At 40.4% G+C, this 16048-nt stretch overlaps 1 pseudogene; it reads left to right on the forward strand.

Moving 5' to 3' along the window:
* The first annotated feature begins 9771 nt into the window (after positions 1–9771).
* On the forward strand, positions 9772–10499 carry LOC102506541 (annotated as a pseudogene).
* Positions 10500–16048: the final 5549 nt, after the last annotated feature.

Consider the following 16048-nt stretch of genomic DNA (forward strand, 5'->3'; position numbering starts at 1 on the left):
TGATACCTGACAATGAATGATTAGATGTGAGAGGGAAAGAAGCTACTTGAGAGAAACAAACTAGAAACAAAAAGAGGAAATAATATTCTTCTCAGAGAAACCCTCTTTGGGAGAGGACTGGAGGATGCATTTGTTGGTACTGTGTCTGATAAGCCTGCTCTCAGGTCAGCTCTAAGGCTGCAGGACTGGAACAGTGGGAGACGGCTCTTCATGAGACCAGACAGGAACAGTTTGCTCTGAAAAGGGGCAGGAGGAAGACGTAAAGGAAAAGAAGACATCAGTGGTAGCAGCTGTGCAGTGTGCAAAGTTACCTCCCTCCATAGCTCCAAATTTTTAGAAGGTTTTAGGAAAACTCATGAAATATTTGCTGTGAGTAGATTTTTAGGTGCAATCCAGAGAACCTGCACTGGGTATACAGGGAGACATGGGCAGAGTAGAAAAAGACAGCAGAAATGAGGAAACCATGTGAATTTGCTTCCCTAAGTTATGAAATTTATTTACTTTGGAAAGTTCCACAAAGTTAAAGAAAGCAAATAAAAAATTCACAAAATATCATGACGCTGAAGCTCTTCTAATGCTGGAGTCAGAGGTATGGGCTCTGTGAGCATAGATTGTGACTGTGTCATGGAAGACCTTCTCATTACTCAATATCAAAGCATCCAAAGGGAAGCAGCCTGCCAAAGGGGAAAGGCGAGCCTAGGAGCTTAGACACTCTGGTTCCCCAATGTAGTCAATTATTTTCACCTTCTCTTGATTGGAGTTCTTAGTAAATATCATCAGAACCATGAATAACCCCAGGCCACCAGGCCTCACTTGTCTGTGGGTAGAGTGAGGTGATCATAAACACCTCCATGAAAATGCGGGGACTCATCCTCCTCTTTTCCAGGCTCCTCCAGTGTCTCGATCAGAAGTCAGAATCAGAATCACTTGGGGCATCTCCCAGGGTCTCATGGCACTCCCAGATCCGTCCATCCCACGTCTCAGTGGGTTGCTGTTGTGTCACTCTAAAGCACCTAAAAGCCACTGCCCCTGCTACCACCCAAATCACTGGCACTGTTGATGCTGCCATCTTGTTCAGGATGGCTATTCATTTCCTCATTATCATATGGGGGAGAAATGAAAGTACCCCTGTGCTAGGCTCACTTAAAGAAGACTTATTACAGGATAGCTCAAGCCCCCACATGTCATTGCCCTCCCGGCTTTGAATATGTTCAACTTTCTCTTTGTGAAAGTACACATGCGCTACTACGGGGCTAGTCAGGAGAAGATCATGTACCAGAAACCACCCCAGACCCAGAGCCCCCAACTCTCTTCAGAGCCTCAGTCCTGGTATTGACACTGGCTCTTCCTCCCATACCCTCTTTCTTTAGGAAGCTTCTTTCCCAGGGGCTTTGCTGTCTGGATTCTCAGTTTGACTTTTATCCTGCCTCTCTCAATATGCCTGCCTGTATCTGAATGCCAGTCCCTGGCACTGAGCTTTTATGTTAAGTCAGTCTTTACAAATAGGGAGGGTGGAACTCTCCCATGGCTACATTGCCCTCTGGGCTCAGGAAACTCTACAGTGCCTGTCTCCTCCCCCAGTGGTGAGTCCCTGGAAGACAGGGAGCACAAACTTTTGGGACCCAACATCATTGACTCTTTTCTAAATTGTTCTTGTTCCAGTTTTGCCTTATAGTTACTGTGTGACCTTTAGTAAACCCCTCCCTCTTTTGGGGTTTCAATCTCCTTATCTATAAAATGGTGATGTAGTTGATCCATTGAGGTGCCAGGAAGGCACTCTGGGAACTCTGAGAGCTAAATTACAAAAATAAAGCATAATGGATTGAGATTGATGAGTGCAAGGGCATCTTAAGGACAGACTGCCTTACAGAGCAGGAAAAACCAAGAGTTCAGGGGCAGCCTAACAGACAGGATCATTAACACGTCTGAAGAAAGACCATGTCAAAGGAAGGATGAGGATGAACCCTGAGGGAGCTTGTCTAGTCTTCCTGTAGATCCATCCCAGGCAGAGATGGGGGAAGATGGGTCTTCACATTGGAGCCTGATCACATTAAACCTTAGTGACATCCTTCTAATTCCTCAGCTCTGACTCCATGCCTACCAAATAGACTTCTAATTTTTTTTCTTTTCTCTTTTTAGCTTTGGATAAATAAACCAATGCTTTCCTAGGACTCTGTAAGCTAGAAACCATTATATGCAGTTAAGGACTCATTATTTTAACATGCGAGATGTATCCTGACATCCAGCTTTTAAGCCACATTTATGGCCCCCAAAAGAAAAAAAACAACCACCTTGTAAAACTGCAGAAACATTCTCTATCAGCTTGTTTGCAAACCCACAAAAATTTAACAGTGGAGATATTTTCAAGAAAAGACAAATGATCCTATATTTTGGGTCCCAATACTTGTGATGTTGTTTTAAGAATGCATCTAGTTTCTACCTAGTCTTAATGCTACATTCCAAGGATGTCCTAGGGCAGCGGTACTTAACTTTTGGGAAACTATCTTAGTTAAGGCACTACTAGTTGCTCTAACAAATAAATGCCAAAACATCAGTGGGTTAAGGCAACAGCTAATGTGAGTGTTGCTGATAAGTAAGTGACTGTCCTGATGTGGTGTTTCAGTGACCAAGGTTTCTTCTATTTGGTGGTTCTACCATCCCGTAAGTCCTCAGAGGGTACAGGGCACCCCTGCTTCTTAAAAACTCAGATCTGGATGTGACATGTCTCACTTCTGCTCATGTAGCACTGCCAAGAGCCATTCCCATAGCTGCATGTGAGTGTAGGGAGAAATATGTCCCTGGCCAACAACTCTCCCGCAGCAACTTCACCCTTTGGAAGTAACCACAGACATTAACAGACAGCTAGCCCACACTGCCTCAGGTCATAATGTGTCCTAAAAAGCAGAAGAAAACTAAGCACCTTCTCCCCAGAAGAAAGAGGCTCTCTGGTGGGTCTATTCATTTATTCATCAACACCACTGATTAAATCTTCCACTGAAGGTTTTTAACAGAGTAAGCACACACATACATTTATATTCATTTCATTCTCTCTCTCTTCCTCTCCCCAGCCCCCATCAAAGATAGAAAATATATTTAAAAAATAAAAGGAGAAATCAGGAGGGCACTAGCAAACAAGACATTTCCATATATATTTCTGGAACACTAAGTAGATAGGAGAGCATTTACTGATGAGGGATAAAGGAGAAAGCTGGTTCCAAGAGCAACATGGAAGTTTCTGTAGATAAGAAGGCAGCTCCTTAAAACAAGAGCAGAGTATTTCTTTTTGTTTTTAATTGAAATACAGTCAGTTACAATGTGTCAATTTCTGATGAACAACACAATGTCCCAGTCATGCATATACATACATATATTCAAAGAACAGAATACTTCTTAAACGGAAAAATCTGTGAACAAAAGCAAGCCCTTGGGAAGCAGCCAAGATGGCAGAGTAGAAGACCCTCTTAGCTCACCCTCTCCCATGAATACACCAAGAGAGACATCCATGGATCCACCCATTCACTCAGAACACCTGCTGAATTTTGAAAGAACTTCGCCTTCTTCAAAAGACAAAATTCATCACAAATCTGTTAGGATTAAAAAAAAAGAAGAAGAAGAAAAAGGAAATTAGTGTGGGACCTATCCTATGGGGAGGGAGTGGCAAAGGATGAATAGTGCTCTTACGCTGGGACTACCCCCTCCAATGGAGAGGTCAGTGGGAATGGAGGGGAACCTCCAAGGCTCAGATCTGTGCACAGCAGCCCTTGGCCGTCAGAATTAAGTGAAATGGACAGAAAGGGTCCCTGTGATCCCCGGCCCTGGACACAAGCCAGTAGATGTGGGCCAGGACTGGCTGCCCAAACCCAGCAGAGGTCTGAGGCCAACTGCATAGAGGTGAGCTTGGAAGACTGAAGTGTGCTAGGTGCCATGGCTGGGAGTGCATACAGAACAGAATAGCCTGGGTCCCCAGTGAAAAATAAAAGTTAAGAAAAAAAGAAAGCAACACTGCTGGTGTGCAATGTGGGGAGGGGCATGCTGCGGCTAAGCCATAGCCATGATCTCCTCAGACCCACAACACCATCACTGGTGCATTCTCAGGAGAAGAGAGGCAGGGCTTCACCATAGCCACCATATTCTCTGGTGCATGGCTCCCAGGTGGAGGTAGGGTTGAAATCTAAATCTGTACCCAGGAGCTCCAAAACTTTATTGGTGGGACTGAGATTTGTTTACAGCCCCAGGCAGAGAGAACAGTTTTGCTCCACCAGTGCCTCTGTGGACCTGAGTCTCTAAGACACACTAACAAGGAGTGGAGTTCTGGCATGCAGCAAAGGTGAGGTCTAGTGCTGCCATTTTCTGTGAGCCTGCTACCCTGATGTGGCACTGGGGATGGCACTGACCCAGTGGCACAACCCACAAGCCTCTGGAATGAGCAGAATTCATACAGCTGGGTGAATGCAGGAGCTGCCTTTGGTGTTGGGGACAGTGCTGACCCAATAGTGCACCATGATCCAGGTATGTGACCCAGAAGTTGGTGGAACTGCACTGTCAGCTCTGAGGGCAGAGAATCTGGGGGACAAAAGAGTAGCACACTGACATTCCCGGAGCTAAAGTGGGGACAAGGGCAGAGTCAACAAAGAGTACTTAAAGCATTGCAACCCCACCTGCTATGCACTGCAGCACAGAAACGGGTATGGAAGCCTCCATTCCAACAAAAGAAAACAGATGTGGTCCCTGTCAGGGTTGTGACAACCAAAGAACAAAAAGGAGGCCCCGCTCAACAACCAGGGCTAGAGCTGGTCACCACAACACCGGCCACACCCCTAATCAGAAGGATACCAGCCAACACACGTGGAAGAAAGATGTGGCAACCATCCATACTAAAAACAGACCTCATGACAAATTTATAAGGAGCACACATTCTACACAGGAAATTATCCTTTAAAAAAAAAATCCCTTCAAGACCACAGTAGGTAACTGATACTCCATAATCCATAGTGCCAGAGAGATAAAGTAAAGTGAAGAATTAGAGGAACTACTCCCAATTAAGAGAATGAAAGAAATCCCCTGAAAGAACACTCCATGAAATAGACCTCGATAGTATACTAGATCATGACTTTAAAAAGGGGGTAATCAAAGCACTGAAGGAACAAAAACATATATGAATAGAGACAGAGAATACTACAAAAAAGAAATTGAAACTATAAAGAAGAGCCAATTAAAAACAGATAATCCAATGGCTGAGATAAGATCTGAGCTAAAGGCAGTCAAAAGCAGACTAGACAATGCAAAGGAATTAATAAGTGACTTAGAAGACAGGATAACAAAAATCACCAATCAGAAGAGCAGACAGAAAAGCAAGTAAAAACCAATGAAAGCAAAATAAGGGACCTTTGAAATAATATAAAACATACCAATCTATGCATAATAGGGGTCCAAGAAGGAAAAGAAAGAGAAAAGGGGATTGAAAAGATATTTTAAAAAATCATGACAGAGGGTCCCCAACAAGAAGAACCCAAATAGACCTAGATCAAGACATATTACAATTAAGATGGCCAACGTCAAAGATAAAGAAATGATTCTAAAGGCAGCAAGAGAAAAACCAAAAGTTAATTGCAAGGGAACCCCAATAAGGATTTCAGCTGACTTCTCTACCCAAACACTGCTGTCCAGAAGGGAGTGGCAAGATATATTCAAAGTTTTGAATGAGAAAAAGATGCCATTTAGGATACTTTATCCAGCAAGGCTATCCTTTAGAATAGAGGAGAGATAAAGAGTTTCCCAGACAAGTAAAAACTAAAAGAATTCAGCAATACTAAACCTGTGCTAAAAGAAATATTGAAAGGTCTACTCTAAATAGAAAAGAAGCAGGATGCTATAGAAAGGTGAAAACCATGATTGGAAAGGTGATAACTACAATCAGTGGCAAAAGAAAAAAAACATGAAGATGTAAAAGAGGGCATCAAAATCATTAAAGGTGGGAGAGGGGAGCAAGAAAATACAGAGTTTATTCATTCTTTTTAGGATGTGTTTGAGCTTATATGACTATCAGTTTAAAGCAAACAGACATTGTAATGGGTTAATGGGTTAATATACTTGAAAATCAAGGGTAACCACAAGTCAAAAGCATGCAATAGAGCATACACAAAAGCATACACAAAATAAACACAAAGGAAACCAAGATAATACAACAGAAAATTATCAAAACACAAAAAGAAAAAGAAAAAAAAGAAACAAAGAGGAAATACCAAATCAACTGGAAAACTAAGTTCAAAATGGCAATAAACACATATCTACCAATAATTACCCCAAATGTCAATGGAGTAAATGCTCCAATCAAGGAGACATAGATTGGCAAATTGGATAATAAATAAGAGCTTACAATATGCTGCATACAAGAGACCCACTCTAGGGAGAAGGACACACATAGATTGAAAGTGAGAGGATTGAATAAGATATTTCATGCAAATGGAAATGACAAGAAAGCAGAAGTAGTAATACTGATTTCAGACAAAATAGACTTTAAAATGAAGTCCATAAAGAAAGATAAAGAAGGACACTATATGGTTAAAGGAGCGACACAAGATGAGGCTATGTTAACATCTATGCACCCCATATAGGAGAACCTAAATACATAAAGCAAATACTAACAGACATAAAGGGAGAAATTGATAGAAGCAGAATCATAGTCTGAGAATTTAATACCCCATTAACATCACTGGAGAGATCTTCCAGACAGAAAATCAAAAAGACAAGAGAGAAACTAAATGACACAATGGAAAAGTTGGACTTGGTTGATATTTTCAGGACATTACACCCCCCCTCCAAAAAAAAAGAATATACATTCTTTTCAAGTGCACATGGAACATTCCCTAGGATAGACCATGTTCTTGGGCACAAAAGAAGCCTTAGAAAATTTAGAGGGATAGAAATTATTTCAAGGAACTTCTTTGACCACAATGGCATGAAACTTGAAATCAACCATAGAAAAAGAAAGGAGAAAAAATTGACAGCATGGAGATTAAACAACATGTTACCAAAAAAAAAAAAAAACCTGATGGGTCAATAATGAAATCAAAGGTGAACATAAAAAATACTTTGTGATGAATGACAATGAAAACACAACCACACAAAATCTATAGACGCAGCAAAAGCAGTCCTAAGAGGGAAGTTCATAGCAATACAGGCCATCTTCTAAAAAAGAAGAACAATCTCAAATAATCTAACCTACCAGCTAAAAGAATGAGAAAAAGAAGAGAAAACAAAAGTCAGCAGAAGGAAGGAAATAATAAAGATCAGAGAGGAAATAAATAAAATAGAGATTAAAAAAATAGGAAAAAATCAATCAAACCATGAGATGGTTTTTTGAACAAGTAAACAAATTGACAAACTTCTGGCCAGGCTCACCAAGAAGAAAACAGGAGAACACAAATAAAATAAGAAAAGAAAATGGAGAAATTACATCCAATACCACAGAAATAGAAAAAAGCATGAGAATAATACTATGAAGAGATATATGTAAAGAAATGGACAACCAAGAAGAAATGGAGAAGTTTTTAAAAACATACAGTCCACCAAGATTGAATCAAGAAGAAATAGACCATTGAACAGACCAGTCACTAGAAATGAAATGGAATTAGCAATAAAAAAAAACCTCCCTGAAAACAAAAGTCCAAGACCAGATGGCTTTACTGGGGAATTCTACCAAACATACAAAGAAGAACTCATACCAGCTCTTTTCAAACTCTTCCAAATATTGAAAAGGAGGGACTACTCCCAAACTCATTCTATGAAGCCACCATCACACTGACACCAAAACCAAAGACATTACCAAAAAAGAAAATTACAGACCAATATCACTGATGCATGTAGATGCAAAAATCCTCAACAAAATATTAGCAAACAGAATCCAACAGCACATAAAAAGTTCATAGACCATGATCAAGTTGGATTCATCCCAGAAACACAAGGTTGATTCAACATACACAAATCAATCAATGTGATACACCACATTCACAAAAGAGAAAACAAAAACCACATGATCATCTTAAAGACACAGAAGAAGCATTTGATAAAATTCAACACCCATTTATGACAAAAACAAAACAAAACAAAACAAAACACTCTTACCAAACTGGGCATAGTACTCAGTGGTGAAAAACTGAAAGCCTTCCCATTAAAATCTAGAACAAGACAAGGATGCTCACTTTCAAGATTCCTATTCAACATAGTCTTGGAAGTCCTAGCCACAGCAATCAGGCAAGAAAAAGAAATAAAAGGGATCTAAACAGGAAGAGAAGAGGTAAAATTGTCACTATATGTGGATGACATGGTACTATATATAGAAAACCCTAAAGGCACCACACAGTCTACTAGAGCTGATAAAAGAATTCAGCAAGGTAGTAGAGTACAAGATTATCATACAAAAATCAATTGCATTTCTTTACACTCATAATGAATTAGCAGAAAAGAAAGTAAAGAAACAATCCCTGTTAAAATTGCATCCAAAACAGTAAAGTATTTAGGAATAAATCTGACCAAGGAGGTGAAAGACTTATACTTGGAGAACTACAAAACACTGATTAAGGAAATTAAGATGACTAAAAGAAATAGAAAGATATCCCATGCTCTTGGATTGGAAGAATCAATATCATTAAAATGGCCATACTACACAAGGCAAACTACAGATTTAATGAGATCCCTATCAAATTACCCTGGACACTTCTCACAGAACTAGAACAAATCAGACTGAAATTCATATGGAATCACAAAAGACCCAGAATTGCCAAAGCAATTTTGAAGAAAAAGAACAAAGCTGGAGGAATAACCCTCCCAGGCTTCAGACAATACTACAGGGCTGCAGTAATCAAAGCATCATGGTATTGGCATAAAAACAGGCATATGGATCAACAGAACAGAATAGAGAGTCCAGAAATAAATCCACAGACCTATGGTCAATTAGTCTTTGACAAAGGAAGCAAGAATATACAATGGAGAAAACAGTCTCTTCAGCAAGTGATGTTGGGAAAACTGGATGGCAGCATGTACATCAATGAAGTTAGAACACTCCTTTACTCCATACACAAAAATAAACTCAAAATGGCTTAAAGACTTAAATATAAGACAAGACACAATAAATATCCTAGAAGAAAACATAGGCAAAACTTTCTCTGATATAAATCTTAGCAATGTTCTCCTAGAGCAGCCTACCCAGGCAATGGAAATAAGAGCAAAAATAAACAAATTGGACCTAATTAAACTCATAAGCTTTTGCACAGCAAAGGAAACTTAAGTGAAACAAAATGACAACCTACAGAATTGGAGAAATACTTGCAAATGATGTGAGTGACAAAGGCTTATTTTCCAGAACATATAAACAGCTCATATAACTTAGTAACCAAAAAACAAAAACACCCAATCCAAAAATGGACAGAAGACCTAAATAGGCATTTCTCCAAGATCAACAGACATATTGAAAAATGCTCAATATCGCTAACCATCAGAGAAATTCAAATCAATGGGGTATCACATCACACAAGTCAGAGTGGCCGTCTTCAAAAGTCCACAAATGATAAATGCTGGAGAGGGTGTGGAGAAAAGGGAATCCTCCTACACTGCTGGTGGGAATGTAGTTTAGTAAAGCCACGGTGGAAAACAGTATGGAGATTCCTCAAAAAACTAAAAATAGACTTACCATATGATCCAGCAATCCCACTTCTGGGTATATAACCAGAGGGAACTCTAACTCAAAATGAGCCCGTTTAGTACAGCTCTAGTTCTTTCATCCCTGGTGCAGAAGTGTTGCTGAATGGGCTGAGGCACCGTGTCTATGTGAAGAGAGGCGAGGTTCAGGTAAATCCTTAAAAAATACAACCTAAAAATGGCTTCAGAAAGAGCTCTGGTCATCCTGGCTAAAGGAGCAGAAGAGACAGAGATGGCCATTCCTGCAGATGTCATGAGACGAGCTGGAATTAAGGTCACTGTCACAGGTCTGGCTGGAAAAGACCCAGTACAGTGTAGCTGATACATTGTCATTTGTCCTGATGCCAGTCTGGAAGATGCGAAAAAAGAAGGTCCTTATGACGTAGTGGTTCTGCCAGAGGTAACCTGGGTGCACAGAATTTATCTGAGTCTGCTGCCATGAAAGAGGTTCTGAAGGAATAAGAAAAGAGGAAGGGCCTCATAGCTGCCATCTGTGCCTACCCTATGGCTCTGCTGCCTCAGAAATAAGTTTTGGAAACAAAGTTACAACACACCCACTTGCTAAAGACAAAATGATGAATGGAATTCATTACAACTACTCAAAGAATTGAGTGGAAACGGATGGGCTGATCCTCACCAGACAGGTGCCTGGAACCAGCTTCGAGTTTGCTCTCAGGATCATGCAGGCACTGGCCGTCAAGGAGGTGGTGGCCCAAGTGAAGGCACCTCTCGTTCTGAAAGATTAGCAGGGCTGTCTGATGATGGGCTGGAGGAGTAGGCTGTCCGTAGTCATTCTCACTGTGTTTGCCCCAAACAAAAGAGGGGTCAGTGTGCCAGATGCCGCTGCCATGGTCCCCCTCCCAACTCCGTGCAGGGGTCACCTGACAGTGGCACAGAGATGTCTCCACTTGCAGTTGTGTCCCCACATTTCTGAGCCTTGATTGAAGAATAAATAGGGCATTTAGCAAACTACTGATTGTTCCTTCTTTTCCCTCTAGTCTCTGTTTTTTGGTGTGAAGCCAAATTATCATCAGCTTCATTTGCAGCTCTTAACTGCTGATACAGCTACTGAAATAAATGAACAGTGAACACATCTTACAAGACCAGGAGGAAAAGCCTAAAACAAAGATTTAAGAGGCTTGTGATTTCTCTCTCACTCATTACCTTTATCTTTAATGTGCTATTAAAAAAAAATCATTGGAAAGATATATGCACCCCAATGTTCATAATAGCACTATATACAATAGCCAAGACATGGAAGCAACCTACAAGTCCATGAACAGATAACTGGATTAAGAAGCTGTAGTATATTTATACAGTGAAATACTACTCAGCCATTAAAAAGAATAAAATAATGCCATTTGCAGCAACATGGATGGACCTAGAGATCGTCATTCTAAGTGAAATAAGCCAGAAAGAGAAATAAAAATACTGTATGATATAACTCTTATGTAGAAAATAATGAAAAAAAAAGGACACTATGAATGCATCTACGAAGCAGAAACAGACTCGCAGACATAAGAAACAATCATATGTTTACTGTGGGAAAGAGGCTAGAAAGGGATAAATATGGGAGTTTAAAGTTTACAAATGTTAGTATATATAAAAATAAAATTTAAGAAGTTTCTGTATAGGACAGGGAACTATATTCAACATCTTGTAATAACCTTTAATGGAAAAGAATATGAAAACAAATATATGTATGTATATGCATGACTGAGACATTGTGCTGTACACCAGAAATTGACACATTGTATCTGACTGTACTTCAATAATAAACCTTTTTTTTTTTGAAAAATAGCAACTCTTAGAAATTAAATAAAATTGTTGAAGCTAAGAATACAAAAGAAAGTTTTGAAGATAGGATAAAGTAGAGAGACAAGAAGATGGTAAATAAAAGCATGAGTTTATTCAGCACTAGCCCGGTTATCTCCTAGGCATGACCCCACAGCAAGAGTACCAGAAATGAGAGTGAATATTGGCCATGCACTCTTCTCATATCTTTGTCCCCTGTACTACCATCCAAGCCAAGCAGGTGTTGAAGATGTACTGAAGTGTTGACATCACTAAAAGAAATCACAACATTTAGAAAAGGTGGAGTAGGGGAATTTTTAAACTGTATTTTAAATATGGGTTTTAATGCTGAGGCTCCAGGGGTTAGAGCACTGGTCTTGTAAGTAAGGCTTTTCATTCATCCCAAAAAAAGTATTCAAGAAATTAAGACTTTAGAGGAGAGGATGATCCCTGCTTCCTAACCTCACTCTCGGCCCCCTAGGGCTCTGAGGAAGCATTTACTTCTAATCTCAACAGGATAATTAGCTACCAGTTTTGGAAAGCCCCACCTTTTATCTACTCTGTGACTGTCTCTTCTTCTCCCAAGCAGATCATCCCCCCAAATGTGAGTTAGTCCATCTAGAATAATACAGTAGGAAATCTCTGGTTGTGAGTCCTGCTATAATCTCCAGGTTGCATACATGTGTGCCCCAAATCTGGTGGCCTTTGAAATAATGTGAGGGTCAAATACACTCTATCTCCCAATTATCCAGCAGGTAAATTTTGAGATGCACGTTCACAAACATACAAATAAACACACACAGACACATGAGTCACACCCTTACAAATGCATATATATCCAAATGGCAAATGCTAACACATATACATCCACAGGGCAAACTTAAAATCCCAGGAACAGCAGTCTCAGACTGCAAAGTCAAGTGACTCTTGGGTCCAGGCAGTTAGGGTTGCCATGTGTAGTGGGCAGAATGAATGCTGGCAAACTATGGGGTTTGTGCCCTCCTCTATTCATGTAAAGAAGCAACCACTAGTCCACGCCACCATGCTGCTGCCACGTTACTTGGACCCAGGTTTGTCAGTTCATATGAATTTATATGAAGTGCTAGAAATCTACATTTTTCTCTGAAATCTTCCAATATTTGTTAAATTCAAACAAAACACTCTGTGGGCTAAATTTGGATATCTGTGTACCACTTCTGGTTTAATTTCTTAAAAAAAAAACAGGTAATTTCCCCATATCTTGTAAAGCCTTCTCTCGCACACACGGTGGTGTGGGTTTCTTCAATGAATAATGTGGAGTGGCATTAAGTGCTCTCTTCAATCACTGCCCCTTTCATGTGGTACAGAGAAAGCCTTGATTAAACCGTTGTGTGTTTTCTTGCAGGTGTTTATTCTTCGAAGTAAAATAGAAGATACAATCCTGACCTACATGAGTTTATGCTCTTCTAAGGCGGAAGTACACACTTGATACAGTGTCAGTGCAGCACTAGATGGAATGTAATTCATTCTGCTCTGCAGGTGCTGCAGGAGTTGGAAGAAGAGAAGTCAGTTCAAACCAGAGACCTCTGTGCTTGCTGGACGAGGTTGGGCTGGAACCCCATGTCACACAAAGAAATGTGGCCTGACATCCAGGACAAGTTCCTGCCCTAGAGATAAAATGGAGTGAGGTGTGAGACAGCAAAGGACTCAGTAGTCCCTGCTGTGAAATGTTGACTGCATTCCCCCTTCATTTATCTTTGGGTCTATAAAAGGAATGAGGTGGAGAAAAAGTTGGACAGGAGCCTCCAAAGTGGCCAAGAGCATGGACAAGCTGAGGGAGAAAAATAACAGTTTAAGTGCAAGATGTTCAGCAGAGAAAGGAAATTTTGTAAGCAAATGTAAATTAAGTGCAATTTGAAAGAGTTTATAGCACACGTGTCACACGGTGGTGGTTCTAATTCATCCCCAACATCCCATTCACAATCCATGATCTTCAGCCACTTCACCTAGGATGGAAGAGTGTAGGCTGATTATAGAGGATACTATTCAAATGAAAACATTCCCTCTCTAGCACATGAAAAAGAAGAGGTGCCCGTTTTCTTTTTTTTTTTTAATTTAAAATTTTTTTGTACAATTTATTTTTATTTATTTATTTTGGGGGAGGTAACAAGGTTAATTAATTAATTTATTTTTAGAGGAGGTACTGGGGTTTGAACCTAGGACCTTTTGCATGCTAAGCATGCACTCTACCACTTGAGCTATACCCTGTCCCCTGAGTTGCCTATTTTCATAACGCAATTTGAACTTAATTCTCAGTAACAAAAGGGAAATGAAGATGTGATTCAGCTCTGCTCTAAGCTGAGACTTCAGTCCCCACTCCTTCTAACCCATCTTTCTTGCAGACCCTGGAGTTTTGTTTTTAAACCACAGGTCTAATCATGCAGGGCCCTACTTAGCGTCCTTCAAAGCTAGGCCCCTAGACACTGAAGCTTTGACAGTCACAAGGTGGGGCCACAGCTGAATCAGAAGCAGGTGTGTTTGAGAAAGCAGTTGTAGCTGCTTATGACATTTCATGTGCCTCACTTCAGATTTTGATCTGCTTTCTCCATCCCAACCTAAAAAGGGGATACCCATATTATGGGTGAAAGTAATTCCTCTAGTTAGCCATTATTACTCACAAGAGTGCATAACTACCTTCTGGCATATTAGGCTTAAGAAGGAGAAGAAGCTTTTAGAAAATGGCTAAGTCCTAATTCTGAAGCCTGTCACATAATGTCCTGCTCTGATATTTCCCAGACAGTGGGATGAAAGACGAGGTTAAGAGGCATGAAATCACACCAAATTACAGAGCAAGAATATTTTTCACTTTTATAGTTTACTTGGCCCTTTTTTTATTATCAAAGTAGGAAATTTCAGCATGTCTTTAGCAGTATTTCAGTCAACATAAGCTAACTGTGTAACAAACCATGCCAAAGCTCAGTGGCTTTACACAGTACAAAGTTATTGTCCATTCAGTGAGGATGTGTACTGGGCAACCTTCCACACGATGACTCCAGCACCCAGATTCCTTCCATCCTATAATTCTGCTGTCTTCTCTGGTCTCAGAGATTTTTCACTGACTCCTCCTCATTCAGAGAGAGGGTGTGAAGGATTGCAGAGAAGATTGTTGTGGACAGACCTTGAGGATGTATTCATCACTCTGTCCCATTCCACTGGCTAGAACTCAGTCACACGACCACAGCCTGCTGCAAGGGATGCTGAGAACTGAGGTCGAGTTACATGTCTAGAAAGAAGGTGCCTAATAATCGCAGAGAGGTAGGCAGGCTATCAGGTCTCAAAAACAGAGCCTTCCCAAGCAGCAGTTATTTTAGCCAGAATTTAGTGACATCAGTTTGTGTCCATTCAACTTAGTTTATGTTATCTTCTATTTCTGGCAAGTGAAACTGGTTTTCCTTCTCTGGAAGTACTCTAAAATTTCCTTGCAAAATGAATTTAACTTTAAAAAGTGAATCTACTTTAGGGAAAAAGTATTAAATAAGTAAAAATACAGGTGGATAATGGAAATGGCAAAAATCTGTTAAGGGAACGCATCAATAAATACTGCATTGCTTGTCTATCTTTGAATTACTTTTCCAGCCTTATTTTCTGAGACTCAGCTTCCGCCCCCAGCTTCTCACACTGAGTGCAGTAACTCTCAAACTACCCCTCATTGAACACTGGCTTGCTGTGTTTTCAAGAGCAAAACATTAAGTTAATAAATCAAATGTTCTCAGTTTTTAATTTTCCTCCAATAGATTAAAAAAAAAACCGTTGGCTACAGGATCTAGAGTGAGACTTAGACTATCAAATATTTATTTATTTGAAATTAAACTTTAATATATCACAACTTTAAGGTATTCCACAAAAATAGCTAGATGTCCAGGTGAGCTGAGTTCCAAACAAGTTAGAGAACTGGGTCACAGCATTTCCTGTGACTTCAGCTACATTTCTTCCCAGTTCCAGCCCCCCAAACCCAATCCATGCTGTAGTCCTACCTCCTGAAAAACATTGGCATGTCTCCCTCACCCCACTCCACTGCTACCAATGCCCACCTGAACATTGGCTTGTCTTCCTCATTTTTCTCCCCACCCCCACTCTTTCCAGGCCCATTTTCCTTTCCTGCAGCCTATGTGACCTTCCTAAAGTCCAAATCTCACCATGTTATTTCAGGCTTGAAACTCTTCAATGTTGTTCCATTTGTCTATATGTAAACATTAGACTCGTGAACTTGATCCATAACAACACGTGGAGCTTTGCCCCTGCGGACATGTGCAACCTCATACCCCTAGTTCTCCCAGCTCTGCCTACCTCTCACAGCTCCTCAGCAGCCATGGCCCAGTATTCCCTCTCCAACTGGGACATCATTCCATTTCTTCCCTGCTACCAAAGAGGCCGCCTGATAGTCTGGGTTGGAGCCCCTCTTATAAGCATTTCCCATGGCGCCCTGTGCATACCATGTTCATAGACATGTAACATGAACACAGACATTGCAATGCAGGCTTATTTTGAGCTCCAGTGGACACTGATTATATTTTATCCA

Source organism: Camelus ferus, chromosome 9 (genome assembly GCF_009834535.1).
Source record: "Camelus ferus isolate YT-003-E chromosome 9, BCGSAC_Cfer_1.0, whole genome shotgun sequence".
NCBI classification, from domain to species: Eukaryota; Metazoa; Chordata; class Mammalia; order Artiodactyla; family Camelidae; genus Camelus; species Camelus ferus.